This window comes from Malaya genurostris, chromosome 3, assembly GCF_030247185.1.
Source record: "Malaya genurostris strain Urasoe2022 chromosome 3, Malgen_1.1, whole genome shotgun sequence".
Classification (NCBI taxonomy): Eukaryota; Metazoa; Arthropoda; class Insecta; order Diptera; family Culicidae; genus Malaya; species Malaya genurostris.
This window is the reverse complement of record NC_080572.1, coordinates 89,121,785-89,140,942: the sequence shown is the minus strand read 5'-3', so window position 1 is coordinate 89,140,942 and position 19,158 is coordinate 89,121,785. Positions and strand designations below refer to the sequence as shown.

The 19,158-nt window shown below is 37.0% G+C and overlaps 1 protein-coding gene across 1 annotated transcript in view; it reads left to right on the top strand.

Annotated features, from left to right (window-relative positions):
• Positions 1-19,158, top strand: part of LOC131439405 (protein stum) — a 215,749-nt gene that overhangs the window by 11,355 nt on the left and 185,236 nt on the right. The window lies entirely within an intron of this gene.

The following is a 19,158-nucleotide window of genomic DNA, read 5'->3' as shown; positions in this document are numbered from 1 at the left end:
TCAAAGCGGAAAGCGCACTTCTTCTCAGTGTCCAGACAGACAGACTTTGAGTGCGTGCTTGTGTTGAAAGAAGCTAGTGCGAGAGAATAACATTCTCTTCGCACAAATCGCTCTCACGTGCTCTCGCCTAAATACACCCAAGTGATATCTGGTGCGTGATGGTGAGCGAACACTGCTGTGAACTTCGATTAATAGAGAGTAGATCTGGCCTTGCTATGAAAAATTTGCAATGAAAACCGAACATTTTAACGATAAATTGTTTTATTTTGCTGAGTTTGAGTGTCCCGTGCTTCTTCTACGCAAACCATCTGTGAAAGTATCTGCATCCACCTCAGAGAATTTATTAGCTAATGCTCTAGCACTTTGGTGCGATCCAGTGGAGGAGGTAAAAGGAAATAAACAAACGCGCTCATGATGCGTGCATACTTTATACAACAGTGGTGTATATATGTGAAAGAGAAGAGCTCTCGTTGAAGATGACAGTGCGAGGGGAGAAATTTTGCTTGCTCTTCGTCACACAGAGGAGATGGACATCTCTGGTTACAATCAATGATTCGGTGCTCCATTAAGGGGCGGGTAGGGTCTAACACTTATGAAAAATCATTTATTATTTTCTTTATTTCAGCTTTCTTCACGTTTCGCCTTCGGCTCATTAGTGCTTGAAGCAGTTCAAATTGAACTGCCATCTCCGCCTAACACTTCAATATGATCCGCTAAGCAGACGCAAAGTTTACACTATTTATGTAATGACTTTTTGGATATTGCACCGAGATGCAATATCCTTTCTGATGGCTAGAACGAAAACGAGTGACGACTGACATAAATAGTGTAAGCTTTGCGTCTGCTTAGCGGTTCAAATTGAACTGTTAGGCGGAGATGGCAGTTCAATTTGAACTGCTTTAAGCACTAATGAGCCGAAAGTAAAACGTGAAGAAAGCTGAAATAAAATATGTGCTTTTCTATACAAACCAAAAAAACCCCTCATTTTCTTTTTATTTTCTCATAGTAAACATTTGAAGAATTTTCTGTGAAATTTTCAAGCCTATTGGAACGAAACTCTGGAAGTTATGGACCTTTATTTACGGCTATCTTATTCTACGAAGAAGCAAGAGCTCGGCGCACAGGACCAAGATTTCTACTTCGATTGACTTCAAAACTTGACAAAACATTCTTGAAATGTTTCATTATAATAAATTATAAAAGAAAAAATATGATCTTTTGAAAAGGTTAGGGATATGGGCTCCCTAGAGTAATTAATTGTTTCCATTGATTTTATAGACAAAAACCTTTAAACCCGTTTTCCTCGAAAGCAGGTTTTGAAAGTCTGTATCCATCGTCATTCAAAAACTACTGCACCAATATTTTTCAAATTTCGCACATACTTTCTACATATAAAAAAACCAGACCCCAACGTTTTCCTTTTCGTTGTTTGTTACTTTGGGGAGGTTTAACAGCTACAAAATGGCGGATTTTTTTCGTAAAAAATCATAGTTTTCACTTTAAACAACCACTAAAAAATAAATAAAAAACTAAAAAAATCAAACAGAAACGTTGGGGTCTAGAAAAACTTCTACTCTAACTATGCTGCGTTCCTTTGTTCACTTCTGATTAGTCTGCGCTGAGATACAGTGGACACCGCATGATTCATGATTTTTAGGAAGCGTTCTCGAGAATACCTCTTCACCGACTTATTTCTCAATATTTTTTTCCACGAAAAAATTACTTAATGTTGTTCGAATGATACTTTTTTTCATGCAAAACATTTGAATTTATTTTGTTGAACGATGATTCTGGAAAAAATGCGTAAAACACGATTGAATCAACAAATACGTTGCCTATAACTTCAACTCAACTTTTGTTGACATGTAATAAATGGCTGATTTATTTCAACGATAAAATCTGCCGAAACAAACCAGTTTTTCGTTAGCCAGGATGAGAATCTGTCTTCAAATCAAATAGATATAATTGTTGATGTAGAAGGGAGAAATTGGTTCAAAACAATCTTATTCTAGCTTGAAATCAACAGAAATCAAATTTTAAAATCTACGGACTGTTTTTTTTTAAACAAACTCAATTTCTCTGCGTGCACCACGAGCAGCAGTGGTGCTAGATATATTAAGGAATGAGTCATTGTTCGGCCCTTCTGTCGGTTTTCCTTTAATAACTTTTTCTACGAATGTCGAATTGTTTTGTCGTCTTCGAAGTTTCTCCTTCTCGATAAATTTCCTACTGAAATATAATATGCACTGATTTTTAGAGTTTATCAACCTATAAACTCCAGCCGATATTTTTGTTAAAAGTGAATTTCTCTATACTAAATCCCATATAAACTTTAAACCTCGGGCGCGAAAATATAATTTCTAAGATCGAGCTAAAATTTTGCATAGTGATTATGGGACCCAAAAGGAACACGAAAAGTTTGGTGGAGCTGAAATCAATATTTTGTCCCACCCTATTGATCAATGACCTCATAGTAGAAGCAGCTTAAGCAAATTCATTCAAACTTTTTTTTACGTTATAGAGCATCATTTAAAGAATATTTAGTTGAATTTCCGTATATTAAAATGATATGTAATACTAGAGGTCTCCAGGACTCCAATCAAAAGTCGAATTTTCCATAATTTTCAAATCGTTTCTATAGTCAATAAGTCATAAAGATTTCATAAATTATGATATGGGGGAATCTTATTCCTGATTGCATCAGAGTTGGCAAAATCAATCTTATTTCTGTCAAAATGATACTACTGAGGTACAAGGAGGTAGGAAGAAGAAAAACAATTGGACGAAATTAGCTATCTTTTGTTGACGAAGCGGTAACAAAAATGATCTTGTTTATTCCTATAAATTGCATTATGATTGTATCTGGTAAAAAACTAATATTTAAAACTGCTTACTCGTAAGATAATACTTGCAATTTTGAATCTCCGTTGAGTCAATTTACATAGAAAACAGAAAAAAATTCCGTGGCAATAGGCAGCCATGTTCCATCCATGACCTAAAACTGTGTAGAATTTATAATGAATACGTAGGACACGAGCATTAAGAAATGCTTTGCTTGAATTTTTCCTGCAATTCTAACAGGTGCACCATGAAAATCCAACTCATCCGGTAGAAGTTTACACGGGAGCCAGGAATATGCGACAACCGAGCGCGGAGGTGTGAGTGCAACACGCAAACAGGGTGTCAGTGTAAGATGGCTCAAGTGGCAGTTTAATTCGGACAGTAGGCTGTCGGGCTATCGGCTTGCAAGTTCGTCCTGGACGGGCGGTACTGTGAGAGCGGAAGTAATCAGTCAATGTGGGAGAGCGCAATATTCAAATCCAAAAGATTACTCTTTGCTGGGCGCTCACTGGGTGGGACTCTACCGAGGCAGCAACAAAGAACCGCAGGACCGCAGCACGGGAAGTTTTCCGGGGGAGGAGGAAGTGTTGCATTCAACGAAGTACTCGCGAGAAACATAAATAAGCGAAGAAAAGGTGAGATACTTTATTATCAGTGTCATTTTGTTGAACCGGCCTCCAGTTGGCTTTCAGGCCATTATTTGTTGCTCCTCCGGATGGAAAATACTTTGATTAATTGGAGCAGACTTAAGTTTATCGTGATGGTCTAATTTTATTTCATGTTGCGTGATGCCTGACTCGTGTGGTTAGTTTAGCCAATTAGTTGTGTTCGAATTGTTTATGAACCGGTACTTCCGCAGTTAAAAGTATTAGAATTGTTGCGCAAAAGGGGGAGGGGGTTTCGAATATTTTGAATAATTTCGACAAGGGAGGCGTCCCCCCTGTAAAACGTTACGTCACGGTAGTTTTATTTTGACTACTTGAGTATGTGTTTTTAATTCGAACTTTCACATATACAACATATTATTCGAAAATAGTGCTAATGTGTGCAAAGTAATTTTTTAAGTTAAGGGAATGCGTCCGGGATGGCGATTCTATGCATAGGGCGCTGGTCTTACAAGCCAGTTGCCCTTATGTTCGAGCCTCGACCTGGAAGGATTGTTAGTACCAGTTGGATCGTAGCACTAGCCATGCAATGGGATAGCTCAGCTTAGTTGACCGCTCGTGAGTTTCCCGTGATTGACCAGAAATCAGATGAATTTGAATATAAAGGGTGATTTTTTAAGAGCTTGAGAACTTTTTTAAACAATAAAACGCATAAAATTTGCAAAATCTCATCGGTTCTTTATTTTAAACGTTAGATTGGTACATGACATTTACTTTTTGAAGATAATTTCATTTAAATGTTGACCGCGGCTGCGTCTTAGGTGGTCCATTCGGAAAATCCGCTTTTTTATCGACAAATTTTGTTCAGCGATGAGGCTCATTTCTGGTTGAATGGCTACGTAAATAAGCAAAATTGCCGCATTTGGAGTGAAGAGCAACCAGAAGCCGTTCAAGAACTGCCCATGCATCCCGAAAAATGCACTGTTTGGTGTGGTTTGTACGCTGGTGGAATCATTGGACCGTATTTTTTCAAAGATGCTGTTGGACGCAACGTTACAGTGAATGGCGATCGCTATCGTTCGATGCTAACAAACTTTTTGTTGCCAAAAATGGAAGAACTGAACTTGGTTGACATGTGGTTTCAACAAGATGGCGCTACATGCCACACAGCTCGCGATTCTATGGCCATTTTGAGGGAAAACTTCGGAGAACAATTCATCTCAAGAAATGGACCGGTAAGTTGGCCACCAAGATCATGCGATTTGACGCCTTTAGACTATTTTTTGTGGGGCTACGTCAAGTCTAAAGTCTACAGAAATAAGCCAGTAACTATTCCAGCTTTGGAAGACAACATTTCCGAAGAAATTCGGGCTATTCCGGCCGAAATGCTCGAAAAAGTTGCCCAAAATTGGACTTTCCGAATGGACCACCTAAGACGCAGCCGCGGTCAACATTTAAATGAAATTATCTTCAAAAAGTAAATGTCATGTACCAATCTAACGTTTAAAATAAAGAACCGATGAGATTTTGCAAATTTTATGCGTTTTATTGTTTAAAAAAGTTCTCAAGCTCTTAAAAAATCACCCTTTACTAAAGACTGTCCCAGAGAGTATGGACGCACTTTGATTTCGCTGTAAATAATTCACAAGTATTAGATATTCTAATTTTATTCGATATACTGATAATATTAGACTACAACAACATAATATTATTCTTAACATTTGCTACTTAGCCACAATACAGACTTTTTGGCGACAAGTTTTGACACTTTTTTCCAATCTTTTTCGAACTGTTGAATGGTTTCGGCTGCCGAGACATGTGCCTAAGATGTGCCTTCATTAATGCCCAAAACTCCCCAATTGGTCGAAGTTGTGGGCAATTTGGTGGATTTATGTCTTTTGGGACGAAAGTGACATTTTTGGTAGTATACCATTCTACCGTTGATTTCGAGTAGTGGCAAGAAACAAGATCTGGCCAGAAGACAACAGGATCCTTGTGGATTCGAATCATGGGTAGAAGTCGTTTTTGTAAACATTCCTTGATGTATATTTCGCTTTTCATTGAAGCAGTGGGGATGAAGGGTTTCGAAATCTTACCGTAGCTACAAACTGCTTGCCACACCATAGCTTTCTTGTCAAATTTTTCGACTTCAATCGATGTCTCGGACTGGTTTAACACTTGCCCTTCTCGCACCGTATAATATTGTGGTCCCGGCAAGGATTTGTAATCGAGGTTCACGTAGGTTTCGTCGTCCATGATTATGCAATTCAAATTTCCAGCAAGAATCGCATTGTACAGCTTTCGAACCCTCGGCCTGATCGATGCTTCTTGTTTCGGACTACTTTTTGGTTGTTTCTGCTTCTTATAGGTTCGAAGATTCAAACGTTCTTTAGCACGAAATACATTTGACTTCGAAGTGCCCACTTTTTTGGCCACATCCCGAACTGAAACCTCCTTCTCGAACGCCTTCAGTATACGTTTATCCAACTGAGGGTTAGCAGGACCTTTTTTTCGACCCGTTTTCGGTTTATCCTCAAAGGTTGATCCGTTTTCGGTTTATCTTCACCGAACTTCCTGATTGCATTTCGCACGGCTTTTTCACTTACTCCTTCCATTTTTGCTATCTTTCTCAGTGACAGTCCGCGCTCTGTGCACCATTTGTACACAATTTTTCGACGTTGTTCTGCTGCAAGTCCACGCATTTCGAAACAAACTAATGAAAACGAATAAACAGCTGCACAAGTGGTTAGAGAAGAGTGTAAACAACAGGACGCAGCCATAAAAATTGATAGATTCTGAACCGTTGCGAAATGGCAGCGGTTTTTGGTTGCGTCCATACTTTCTGGGACTGTGTTAAGGAAGATACTAGGAAGAAGTAGATGCTCATCGTGCAGCTTAAATTGACATAGAGCATGAAACGATCAATAGCGTAGATGGCCACGCCCATGAACGTCTCTGTGGGAAGGGAAGGAATGTCAGTGACCGAGGTATCTTGGTAGATAAAACGAGCTTATTATTTGAAAACCTACATGCTATGTCCGTCACATAAACGCTCATTTGTAGCCGATTTTATAATGAATAAATAATATAATAAATGTTTGATTAATGTAATATTTTCAGTTAGAAGTGGAATGAATTATGTACAGTTTAAATTCTCAGAACGGTAGTTAATATATTTGAAACCAATCGAATCTCCAATCTTACCTCGAAACACGATATCAATGACAATTGTTTTATAAGAATAATCCAAAAACATGGAAATGACTTCTTCACAATAGGCGTTTGATTTATAATAATCGAAATGCATTGGTACATTTCCAACAGTTTTTAAGCCTAGAATTTTTTCCGAATCTCTAGACAGTCGGATACTTAAAGATAAAAATGGAGTCAATTTAATTAAAGGCCAATTAGTCCTAAGACAAATTTTGAGCTTGTCTTGTAGTGATATCCAATTTCATATCTGGCTATCACAGTACATGACCAGACAGTTCATCTATTCCAACTAAGATTCCAATTAATATCTAAGACAACCAACCGAAGGAACCTCGTACTTCAATCATACAATTCACAATTTTCCTGGACAGATTCTGAGAATCTTAATTCAGGAATTTTCGCGTACAAGCTTTAGGTATGGTATGTACACAGGGATTATGTATTTTTTTTGCCCACCACACTCCCCCACACCAAAGAGCTTCAATTTGTGAAGCACCCTGGTAGTGGACGCAAACTAATCTCAGCTAAAAAAAAAAATCTGACAAAATACTACTAAAAGAAAGTCTTACGTTACAATAAATATAACATGAGAAACGCTGAGATGTTTGTATTTTCATGATGGCCAATTAAACATTATTAATAAATATTGCGGAGTCCCAGTGAAATTGATTTCCTTTTAAGTTATCCACAATAATACAGGCAAACCAAAAAAAAAATTGCAAGAACGAATTACTGTTGACAGTTTGTAAAACATAAGATACAATAATACATTAAGGAACTACATTAATTAAATATCTCGCTCAGTCTATGCTTAAAATTATATTTTATTGGACCAACAAAAAGAATCCTTCTTTGACCAATGTTTGTGACTGCTCGAACGCGAAGCAGGTTGTTACTACGACGTGTAGTTCGAGAGTGAGTTAAATTTGGAAACTGTAAATTATGGTGAGTTGAGGTGTTGTGTAGGATATCATGAACGAACAGTAATGTTTGAACATCACATAAGCATGCTAGAGGTAAGATGTAAGCTTGAAAACAGTAGGGGTTTATTGAAGATGGTTTTGAGACACCTGTTTTGTAGAGTTTGATTTTTTTTAGATGAGAGCTAGCGGCGCGATCCCACACCGATACCAAATAAATGAGCTGTGAATGGATGTAAGCAAAATAAAGGTTTAGAAGTGCAGGCTTAGGAACATATGACTTGACCCTCCACAAAATACCGCAGTAGGATGCCACATGTTTTTCAATAGATCCAGGTTAACGTGGGGTCAAAATATACACCCAAATATTTGAAACAGTCCAGTTTTTCAATAATATAATTTTCCAATTTAGGATGACGATGGATTGGTATTATTTTCCTTATGGACCGGAAAATCATATATTTAGTTTTTATAAGATTTAAGGACAATAAATTTGCACTAAAATATTGATCTAAAATACTTAAATCGCTCTCTATTGAGTTTATAATAGCATTGATGTCATTGTTAGGATAAAATAGAGCTGTGTCCTCGGCAAATAACCCCGGAGTCCCTGTGAGTTGCAGGTTACCTATATCATTAATATACAAAAGAAACAATAGTGGTCCTATATCGCTACCCTGTGGCACTGCAATGTTTATGGCAGTAAGATTGCTACAGTCGCCCTAGATGGACACGAATTGTTTTCTGTTTGGCAAGTAGCTACTGATAATGAAGTTCGCGATGCCCCTGATGCCGTAGCACTGAAGTTTGTCCAAGAGAATACTGTGATCCAAAGTGTCAAAGGCTTTTTTGAGATCTAAAAATAAGGCACCAATCATGTTTTACCTTTTTTTATATATATAAAAAATAGGTATAAAATTCGCTCTTACTTTGGAAAAATTTTCCGAGGCCCGGAGGGCCGTATGTAATATACCAATCGATTCAGCTCGACGAACTGAACAAATGTCCGTGTGTGTGTGTATGTGTGTGTGTGTCTGTATGTGTGTTGTCAACTAAGAGGTCGAGATCTCAGAGATGGTTGGACCGATTTTGACCAAAGTAGTCGCAAATGAAAGGTCTCCCCGTCACCCATAACGCTATTGAATGGTTTTGGAATCGGATGTTTACTTTTTGAGTTATACGAAGTTTTATGTCAAAATTTTCAGTTTTTTGACAGTATCTGTCACATTTGACCTTGAAAACGGAATATGTTTTTGACTTAGATTTCGCTCGGTAATACCTATCCAACAAGCCATAGATTGTTAAAATCCGTCCATTTTCAACGGAGATATCGACATTTTTGTATTAGCGACTTTTCCCCCTATTCCAGCAGTAGAAGTTTTGAGCGCTGTCTGGCAAAAAAATGCTTGGGAGCAACATAAAACACGATTTTTATACTGTTACATGTAATTGTTTCTAAGTACCAAAAAGACTGTGTACAGCATCCTTTTTCATGACAATTTGCTTTGGACCGATTTTAGCACGGTTCATTTTTGGCAACATAATCGTTCGAATATGGCATATGTAAACCAGATGATATCAGCATTTTAGAGTTGAAAGTAATTCCAAATTATATTGATTTAAACTACTTACAGCAATAAATGCTGGAAGAACCTAACTCCCATATACCATACGACTCAGTTCGTCGAAATCAGCAAATGCGACAAATAATTTCACTCAATTTTCTCAGAGATGGCTAAACCGTTTTCTACAAACTCAGACTCATATGAAAAGTAGTATACTCCCAAACAAGGTTTCTGAATTACGCATGGATCCGATTTCTGATTGCGGAACCACAGGATGATATGTGAAACAAAATAATGCAATTCATTTTTCTCATAGATGGCTGAACCGATCTAAGATTCAAATGAAATCTAAGAATCATCTATGATTCAAATGAGAGGTGTTAAAATCCTGTAAAACATCTTACTTTTTAGTCAGATCCGACTTCTGGTTTAGGAGATACAGAGTGATTAGTATAAAAATGTCCATTTCACTTAAATTAATCAGGTTTATCGGGTGTGCAAATTTGGATAGGCGATTACCAAATAAATTTATTTCAGTTTAAGCCGTATTCGTTTTTGGATTCGGAATGTACCCCCAAATTTTAATTCGCACTACAATTTCTGAAAGATGTCCACACACTCCTCAGGTGAATTTAACTGATTTCGGCTACACCGATTTCAGAATTCCGGTTCCAGTATCGAATCGTTTCTCAAAGCTCAATCATTTTCTCAAAAAGGCCAAATCGAACTTCAAAAACAAAAATTCAAATTAAAGGACTTAAGGTCCCATACAAAATTGGTGAATTTTATCCGATTGTGGAATTACAGATGATGAGTTTTTAAAATTCATACCGATATAGAAGATGTAAATTGTTTGGCGTATTAATTTATGGCCATTCGAATCATTTTGGGTTATGCTAGTTCCTAAATACCGGCTCTGGAAGTACCATAAATAATGACGAAAAACTTTAACGTGGAACTTACTTCGACATCTTATGGAATGTTCAATCGATTGTCACACGTTAAAATTGAAATTCGATACGATTTGCAGTTTCGACATTACAAAGTAATGAGTTATTAAAATCTCAATTTGCCGTTTAAAACGACGATAATTAAAATAATGTCATGAGAACTAAAACACCTAAGAATATCCATGCAATAAACACATGCGGATTGATAAAAAAAGGTATCATCTCACTGCTAGGTGGATTAATCACGTTTTTTTGGTCAATCTCGCTCATTATATTGTCTACTAATTCTATAATAGCGGTATGTGTGCTAGAACCTTGTCTAAAGCCATACTGAAATTTATAAAGGTCACTATGTTTGTTTAGAAATTCGAGAAGTCAACTAACCAATAGTTTTTCGAAGATTGTATTTGTATATATATATATATATATATATATATATATATATATATATATATATATATATATATATATATATATATATATATATATATATATATATATATATATATATATATATATATATATATATATATATATATATATATATATATATATATATATATAGCTGACCCGTCGAACTTGGTCTCGCCCAAAAATTATTTGTTCGAATTTGTTTTACGGACAGCAGAATTGTCAAACGACTAAGTGGTTAACGTTTCTCTCTGTTATTTTTCTGATTACTTAACCTACAATCAATAGAATTTGATACACATTCGCTTTAACCAAAAAAAAAGAAATATCACCAAAAATTAATGTAATCCCTCTCTAATGGCTTCGACAAAAAGGATATAAGGTGCCACATTTTCTCTTCCATGTGTGATTCTTGCTTTCGGTAATCAATAAAAAACAGCTCACTAACCAGAAATTTGTATTGATAAACTTAACACAATGTTGAAGAGTTTCTCTTCTAGAGTTGTTCATTCGGTATAGTAGGATATATTTACAATTTGTGTTTAGTCCAACTGACTTAAATCTGACTTAAACATCATTCTGAATAGTCCGTTTTTTAGGCATTACTTTAATGTTCACCCGACGCAACAGAATAAACTTTGAAGCAGTTCCTTGCACAGCTTTTATGCAGCGAGAATGTTTTCTCAGAACTTGTTCTGTATGTTTAAGTTGCCAAAAAGTGCCACGCCAACTTTAAAGCTCTAATAAAGTGGATATTTATCAGGTATTGTGGACCTTTGGTTGCTTAGAGAGGCTTAGTATAATGTAAATCATTAGAAAACAAACTGCAAAGAAAATCTTTTAGCTTGACCTAAACGCTTCTACAGCACAAACTTTGCATTGATTTATTCAAAAATTTTCTGCTTTGTTAGGCCGGGATGGCCAATATTTATCATTAATCACAACTCATCAACTGGTAAATGATATCAGAACTTTTTCTCCGGCCTACAGCGGTTTTCTAGAACAATCATATGCATTCCGTTATTGAGTCATTTGACAAGTTTTAATACCCAATTAAGCACGTGGCTCTAAATGATGCACGTGAAATCTCCACTACTAATCGTTGCGCGCCAAACAATTTTTTCAACGATCTAGTATTCTTTTTCTCGATGGCCAAGCACTTATGCAACTTTTTGCCTTCCAAACATCATTCGTAGATCTAGCAATCATTGGCCTCCTTTTCAGTGGAAAATTCCATTGTCCATACAAAAAAAAAACTATGGATTTTTCCCACTTTTCCGGCAAGTTTTTCTATTTTTTTTTATATACCCGGTGGGGGTAAAAACTTATCAAACAAAAAAAAGAATCATGAAAATCCGTCCATCCGTTCTTACGTGATGCGATTACAAAGAATGCACGGAACGACCGAAATTACCGTTTTTGAATTAGTTGATTTTAGCAACAAAATTTCCAAAATAACTATGAAATTAGTTCGAATTGAGAATTTACTTTGCTGAAAAAAACTCTTATTTTTAAAGAATGTGTTTAGTAGGCTAATATCCTGGACACAAACCAGTAATATTTCAATCCAACACGAAATTCTCATTGACAACTAATTTAGCTATTAAAATTAGAAAATTTGTTTCTATTTATCTATCACCATCATTACTGAGGAACACCACAAAGAAAACAAAAATGAAATTGGTTTTATTAACAAGTTTATTAACCAAAAGCTCACGATAAGTGTCTTGTTGAAACTGCTTGCCAATTGTTTTGATGTTTTTCGCATATGTTACGATATATTCATATATAAATTAATAAACCGATATGTAAAAATGACGTAAACTGTTAGTGGAAAGTGTATTTATTCAGAATTAGTGCGCATTTGAAGCGATTGTGCGTAATAATGTTTTTACACGGAACATTGAAGTGAACTTTGAATGTTGCACTCTAATTGTATATGTTAAATGATGTTTTTTTGTATCGACTAACCTTCCGGGCTACGCCGTTCGGTGTGTTACTTGTATTCGGTTTTTGTTTTCCGAGTGCTCAAAGTTTTCAGTGAAAGAGTCGATTTCGCGAAGTCGAATGAAGAAAACTGCGATTTATAAGAACAATTTTCAAGAAGAAGTTTACGTTTCGTTCATGTCTTTTTCTCCAATACAACATCGTATTTATACCTGCCAATATGGAAAAAACAACCGCGACTGAATTTTTTTTTTCGGTAGTAGTGTGCCATCTAGTGGCTAGTAGTCATTACGGTGTTAACGTTTTTTCGGTGATAGTGCGCCATATAGCTGCAAATTACTGAAGCCAATTCAACTATTTGTGTTGGTTGAAAACAACGTTTTATTTCTCTAATTCTACTAGAAAATTATTATTAAGGGAATGAGAATTAAAAAATCTAAATTAGCAAAAGTTTGTTTGTCTCAAAAAATAACTAAATAAAATCAGACAATCAACTAATTTGTTCGTCAAAATGCTGATTTCGGTCTTTCCGTGCGGAAGTAGCAACTCAAAGAGTTAGAAATGGAATCGATCGATTTGTCAAAAATATCTTATGAACTGAAAATCTGTGCCGTTCTCATTTCATTGACGACTAACCAAAGTGCTTATAATTTTCGATTCACTCTCCGTCGTCTTCCATGGACGTAGTTATAAAAATTGACAGATTCGCAATGATTGCACTACAATTGCAAAATTCAACTGCGTCCATTATTTCTAGGACAGACCTAGCTTACCAGACCTTGTTCATAAAAACGATGTTAAGAACATTAATCAAAACGATGTTGAGAACTTTAATCACCGCCATAGTTTCATTCATATCCATTTGTTGTAGTTTGTTGTTCCGTGTTAGTAGATATCCTTTCGCCATGAAATGAGCTAATCATAGACGAGGGTGTTTGATTGCAAGGGTGACAAACGAAGATGATGGCGTTGTGTTTTCACGTCTCTCTGCGTAGGTACTTAGTGGCATTCAAAATTCTTCCCGCTGTAGAAACAAAACAATGCGGCATGTGGCACATGATTACGCCAAATGATAAACAGAAACTAGCCGATTTTTCTATGATCTCACGGTACGGTTCTGCATAAAAGAGTAAATGGTTAAGGTAAATATGTAACAACCTAGATTTTTTATCCATTCTCGTTCGCAACCGTCGTCGTCGTCGCCGCCGCACAGTTTGAACTCATTTCCCTTGGTTCACAGTTGGTCGTTGATAGAGTATATGCCACTGGCACACGTAACCTGCTTTTTGTTTGGTCATCGCAAGGTTCGCTGGCCACCATCGGGGCGAGTTCAGGATAAAGGAAAGTTGGGGGTGATGCGGTTCCTTAGCTTTTCTTTTCGAGCGGGCCGAAGCGACTGTGTATAAATTAATCTTAATGCCATACCCGGTGAGAGTGGAAAAAACCTCCTTGACTGTGCTCAAGGATCTCGCACCACGGCTACGGCTGTTTCGAATGGTACATGTAGTTTCCTTCAACTTTGTACTTATGCGATCAATGAGAAACGGCTGGGAGATATCAGGACAACCTGGTGTTGACTACCAGTTTATACTCTCTCTCTCTCTACTTTGATATACACGATGTCAATTGCTGTGTGCAATTTCCATATGAGAACCCAAACCCAGGCCGTTCTCAATGGTCTTCCTCCAAATAAAAAGCTTCAGATTTATAGCCCATATACGACTTAAGTACAATTTATGACGAAACAAAGTGGTAAGCTGGGCAAAAAGACGTCTTAATCTGTCGGGGGGTGGGGGTAAGGGATAAACAGTTTCGGAAAATCGTTTTTTTACATTTTCTTGTAGTTTAACAATTCAAAAATATTGTGTCAAAATTTCAAATCAATCGGAACAAAACTGTGAAACTATTAAAATTGTTGCATTAGGTTTCAACTTCAATTTTCTGTGAACAGATATTTTTTCATAGTATACACTTAACTGATGGCGTAGCTTGATTTTTATTCCAGTGATTTACCTTTACAAATATACGTTCGAGAGCTACGGTCGTACAGTTTCAGAATCAGAATAAATTTTACTATAGAAAAGTCGAATTGGGTGGCGCACAAAGTGTTCGGACACCGAAAGTCATCGTATTTTAGTGGAAATAGGCACGTATCCAGAGGGGTGGGGGGGGGGGGGGGGTGAGGGAGGGTCCGAGAGGCCCTGGCCCCTCCCGAAATCAGAAACAGAAACAAAAAAAGTGTTTGATACGAAGCGAACAGTGTCAAATTAAAAAAATCAAAAATAAATACGGGGCAAAATCAACGACAATAATAATAAGACATTTAATTGTTCTGGATGACTGGAGACAGAAAGTGCGCGAGCTTACCATAGTTGAGCAAGACTCTGCAAATTAGAAAGATATCCTGCTGTTGGATTTCGCACATACTTACTAAAAAGACGAGCGCAAGTGCACTTCGAGTGCATGTTTGGCTGGATCCATTATTATACGCCAGAGAAATAAATGATTACACGACAATGGGCAAAAGTCGTCGCGGCACGAGTGCCTTGAAGGTAGGCTCAATGAGTAGGAAAGGTTTTCTGGGATTGTCATAGTATACTTTTGGAGTACTAAATTGATTAAATACCGAAATCGCTTTACAAGTAGCACATGAGCATCGCTACTATAATTAAAATCAACGGTTTAGTGCTCCAATTACTTGTCCATCCACCTTGTTCACCTGTTTGGCCTTCTCGAACTGTTATCTATTCCCAAACCTAAAGTCATCTCTGAGAAAACGATGCGAGTTTCGTTTTGGAATTTTAGACCGCTACTTCCGGAACCTGATACCGAAACCTGTATAGCTAAAGTAAGTTTGTATGGCCATCAACTAATATGACCGACAAATTAAAGTGATGCATTCTGTTCTCAACGAATCGAAGTAAGGGATTTATCTCGCACCACTTCTCAAAATCCATCACATGTATTATTTTGTGAGATTGATATGGCATGACAGTAAACGTTAAGAAATGTAATACAATAACCTTCTCTCGGTCATAGTCAAAAATTTTATTTAAATACCTAATAATGATAGTTCCAGTGAAAAAGTTTGAGGTGTCTGTTAAAAAAGGCGGTAAATGGCGCACCGGAAATTATCTACGTAAGCAATCTTCAGTAAGATTGTTTTTTTTTCATTCTGGGCCCCTCCCGAAACCAAATCCTGGGTACGGGCCTGAGTGGAAGTGAATAGTGAGCATACTCTAACCAAGCAAACGTGTCAAAAGTGATTTGCATGGTTTAAAAGTAACAAATTTGAATTGTAAGACGAAGAACAAGCAGGAGTGCCATCAAAGTTTAAAGATGAAGAATTGGAAGAATTGCTCGATCAACAACACTCGTAAATGCAAGAAAAACTTGCAAAATCACTCAGAGTTACTCAGCCAGTCATTTTCCAACGTTTAAAAGCACTGGGAATAACCGGAAAGGTAGGCAATTGGGTGTCGTATTAATTGAAGCCAAGGAAGCCAAGGTTCTTTTTCCGGCCGCAATACTCCGATAGACACAACAAAGTAGTTTTGCAGCATGACATCTTAGAATAGTTTAAATGTGAAGCCCTGCCACACCCACCGTATAGCCATTACTCCTTCCGATTACTATTTGTTCCGGTCGACGCAGTATGCTCTGACTGGCTGGCACTTGTCCAATTGTGATAGGGTCAAAAAATGAATCGATTTGTGGATTACGGTGGGGTATCCGTGAATTGCCAGGAAAATGGAAGAAAGTAATGGCTAACGATGAATAATAATTTGAATATCGAATTTGTAATCATTTGCCGTCTTGCGCTAGTTTCAAATTTGATCAGTATCTAACGGGGAAAACAGAAACAAAATGACATGTGAATGCAACTATGTAATGAAAACTGCGAAAATGTTTCCGCAGATAAGGGACTCGAACCCGTAGCTAGCTCCTAACCGGGGATATTGTTTTACCAATTGAACTACCCGGTATATGAAAAGACATGAAGCCCAATTGACTACAAGAACCAAGCATGCTTGGCCACCATAGCATTCAATTATAGTCCTATCTCTATGGAAACACACTCTACAGAAAACAAACACACATACCGCGTCACAGGTCTATCCTCGCTATTCTGTTTCGTTGTATGGCAGTATGAAAAAAAAACACTCCGAGAAGCTGTTTAAAAATTTTCAGCACATAAAGACTGTCCCAGAAAGTATGGACGCAACCAAAAACCGCTGACATTTCGCAATGGTTTAGAATCTGTCAATTTTTATGGCTGCGTCCTGTTGTTTACACTCTTCTCTAACCACTTGTGCAGTTGTTTATTCGTTTTCATTAGTTTGTTTCGAAGTTCGTGGACTTTCAGCAAAACAACGTCGAAAAATTAACGAAGGCACATCTTAGGAAACATGTCTCGGCAGCTGAAACCATTCAACAGTGCGAAAAAGATTGGAAAAAAGTGTAAACACTTGTTGCCAAGAAGTGTGTACGGAATTTAATGAGGAACGTTCGCAAGACGGTTCGCCAGCTAGTCTAAAATGGCTAAGTAGCAAATGTTGAGAATAATATTCTGTTGTTGTAGTCTAATATTATCAGTATATCGAATAAAATTTTAATATCTATCACTTGTGAATTGTTTACAGCGAAATCAAAGTGCGTCCATACTTTCTGAAACAGTCTGTAAGTTTCATCGTCTATTATCATGCAGGAACATTTCTTGCGAGCCCGGGTTTCAGCCGTCACATTCTGTTCATCAGTTCATCAAGCCGATGCTTGCATGTGTGAACAAAAGTAGGAAACATTTTTATTTTGCTAGCCACAATATGTACCGAAAGATCTTTTGCAATATTTTCTTCGCCTTCGCGTCCTTCCAGTGGTTCCAGATAGTCGTTTTTGATCCGCTACCAGCCTTCCTGACTATTGTCAAACGTGTATCGAATACTGACGTATCTACCCATTTTGTTATAAAACCAATACTGATTAGATAGGTGAGAGACATGATACAGTAGTAGATGGAGAAGTTCAAAATAAATACCTTCTGCATGGATAGCTAGAACGAGTTTCCGAAAAAGTGTTCCAAATAAAAAAAATCAACGTGACCTTTCACACCACAGTAAACGCTAGTTGATTGCAATCAACTTTTGTGAACACGTTTTTCGGCAAAATGATCGTATTTAATATTTAATAATAATAATCATATTCCCGTTTCGGACCTCTGTGCAGCGTGCGGTGTTCGATTTCGAACAAGCTATGACGAAAACGAAAACCGAAGCTTTGGAAACACAACTGAGTTCATGTGCACGTGTTTTCAACCATGTTGAAGAGATGGTGCAGGCACGAATTAAAGTTCATACTGTCTTTAAAGCTACTGTGGAATTTTATCCGGATCCGACTTCCGGTTCCGCAGTTACAGGGCGATAAGTGTCAAAGTTTTCAAATCACCATATAGAATGACAATATGTACAACACCGAAAGAAGAAGAAAACACAAACGAACAAGGCGTGCTTTGTTCTATTTCTTACATGTTGTGTATTGACGTCAATAATAATAATAATAATAATAATAATAATAATAATAATAATAATAATAATAATAATAATAATAATAATAATAATAATAATAATAATGATAATAATAATAATAATAATAATAATAATAATTATAACAATAATAATAATAATAATAATAATTATTATTATAACTGTTAACGCTCTGATAAAGCCTTCCGTCTGGCAACACAAAATGTGATCCACAACCCGAAGATCACTCGGTCTCGTTCACTCTTAATTAAATAATACATTCGTTTCATTGCACTGATAACCAGGTAGTACTAGGCAAGATCGACTACCTTTCGGGATCGTTCGTTATCGATATATTCACCACTGGTACTATTCTATCGCATTCAATACGAGGCCAATATCAGTTATCATTAGCTACTGCACGTGTCATCACTGAACAAAGCTTTTAGAATAAATTAGTGAACTCTGAATTATAGTTGGTTGAGCTTGAAATTCGAAGTCAGTTTTTTAGATTGATCTAGTGTCATCAAGGTTTTCGCCAACGGTCTCAGTAAGCGAACTAACATTTTTGGTCCTTCGAACCGGATAGTTTAAACCGGTGGACCGTTGGGCGATCATTCGACAAAGAGTGACCTATTCAGTTTGGCATCGCGTCGGTTTGAACAATAGTGGCGTCAGTAAGACGACAAAAGACCGCCATTTTGATAGTACTGCTACATCATTACACTTTTTACCGCGTGGTATTGGAGCCTGCCAACTTGGAACCACGAGCTTCAGATGGATATACGGAATCTGGATCAGCGGAGAAATTCGACATAACAAAAGATTAGAAGGGAAGTACAAGCTTGCATGTGATCTGTGGTGGCGTCATGCATGAGACGTGCACCAATGGAAAAAGGTGGTCATTTTCAATAAAAATTTATACAGATAAAACTTAGTTTTGCATGCGAATTTTATGATCCCTGAGTTTGAGATTGACGGATGGTCTTAAATCTGCTGGCATTATTTGGCTCGTTTGTTCGCTTGGTCGGTTCCCCTCGCTGCAGTCAAATTTATTGAGTTGTTTAATTTTCTGTCACCTCTGGGACGTCGAGTTGAATCGCGGATCGCGTCGAGTGAAACAAATTTGTGAATCTAAACTGTGAATTAAATTGTTACATTCTGAGTGCAGTGCAGTAGTGATATTG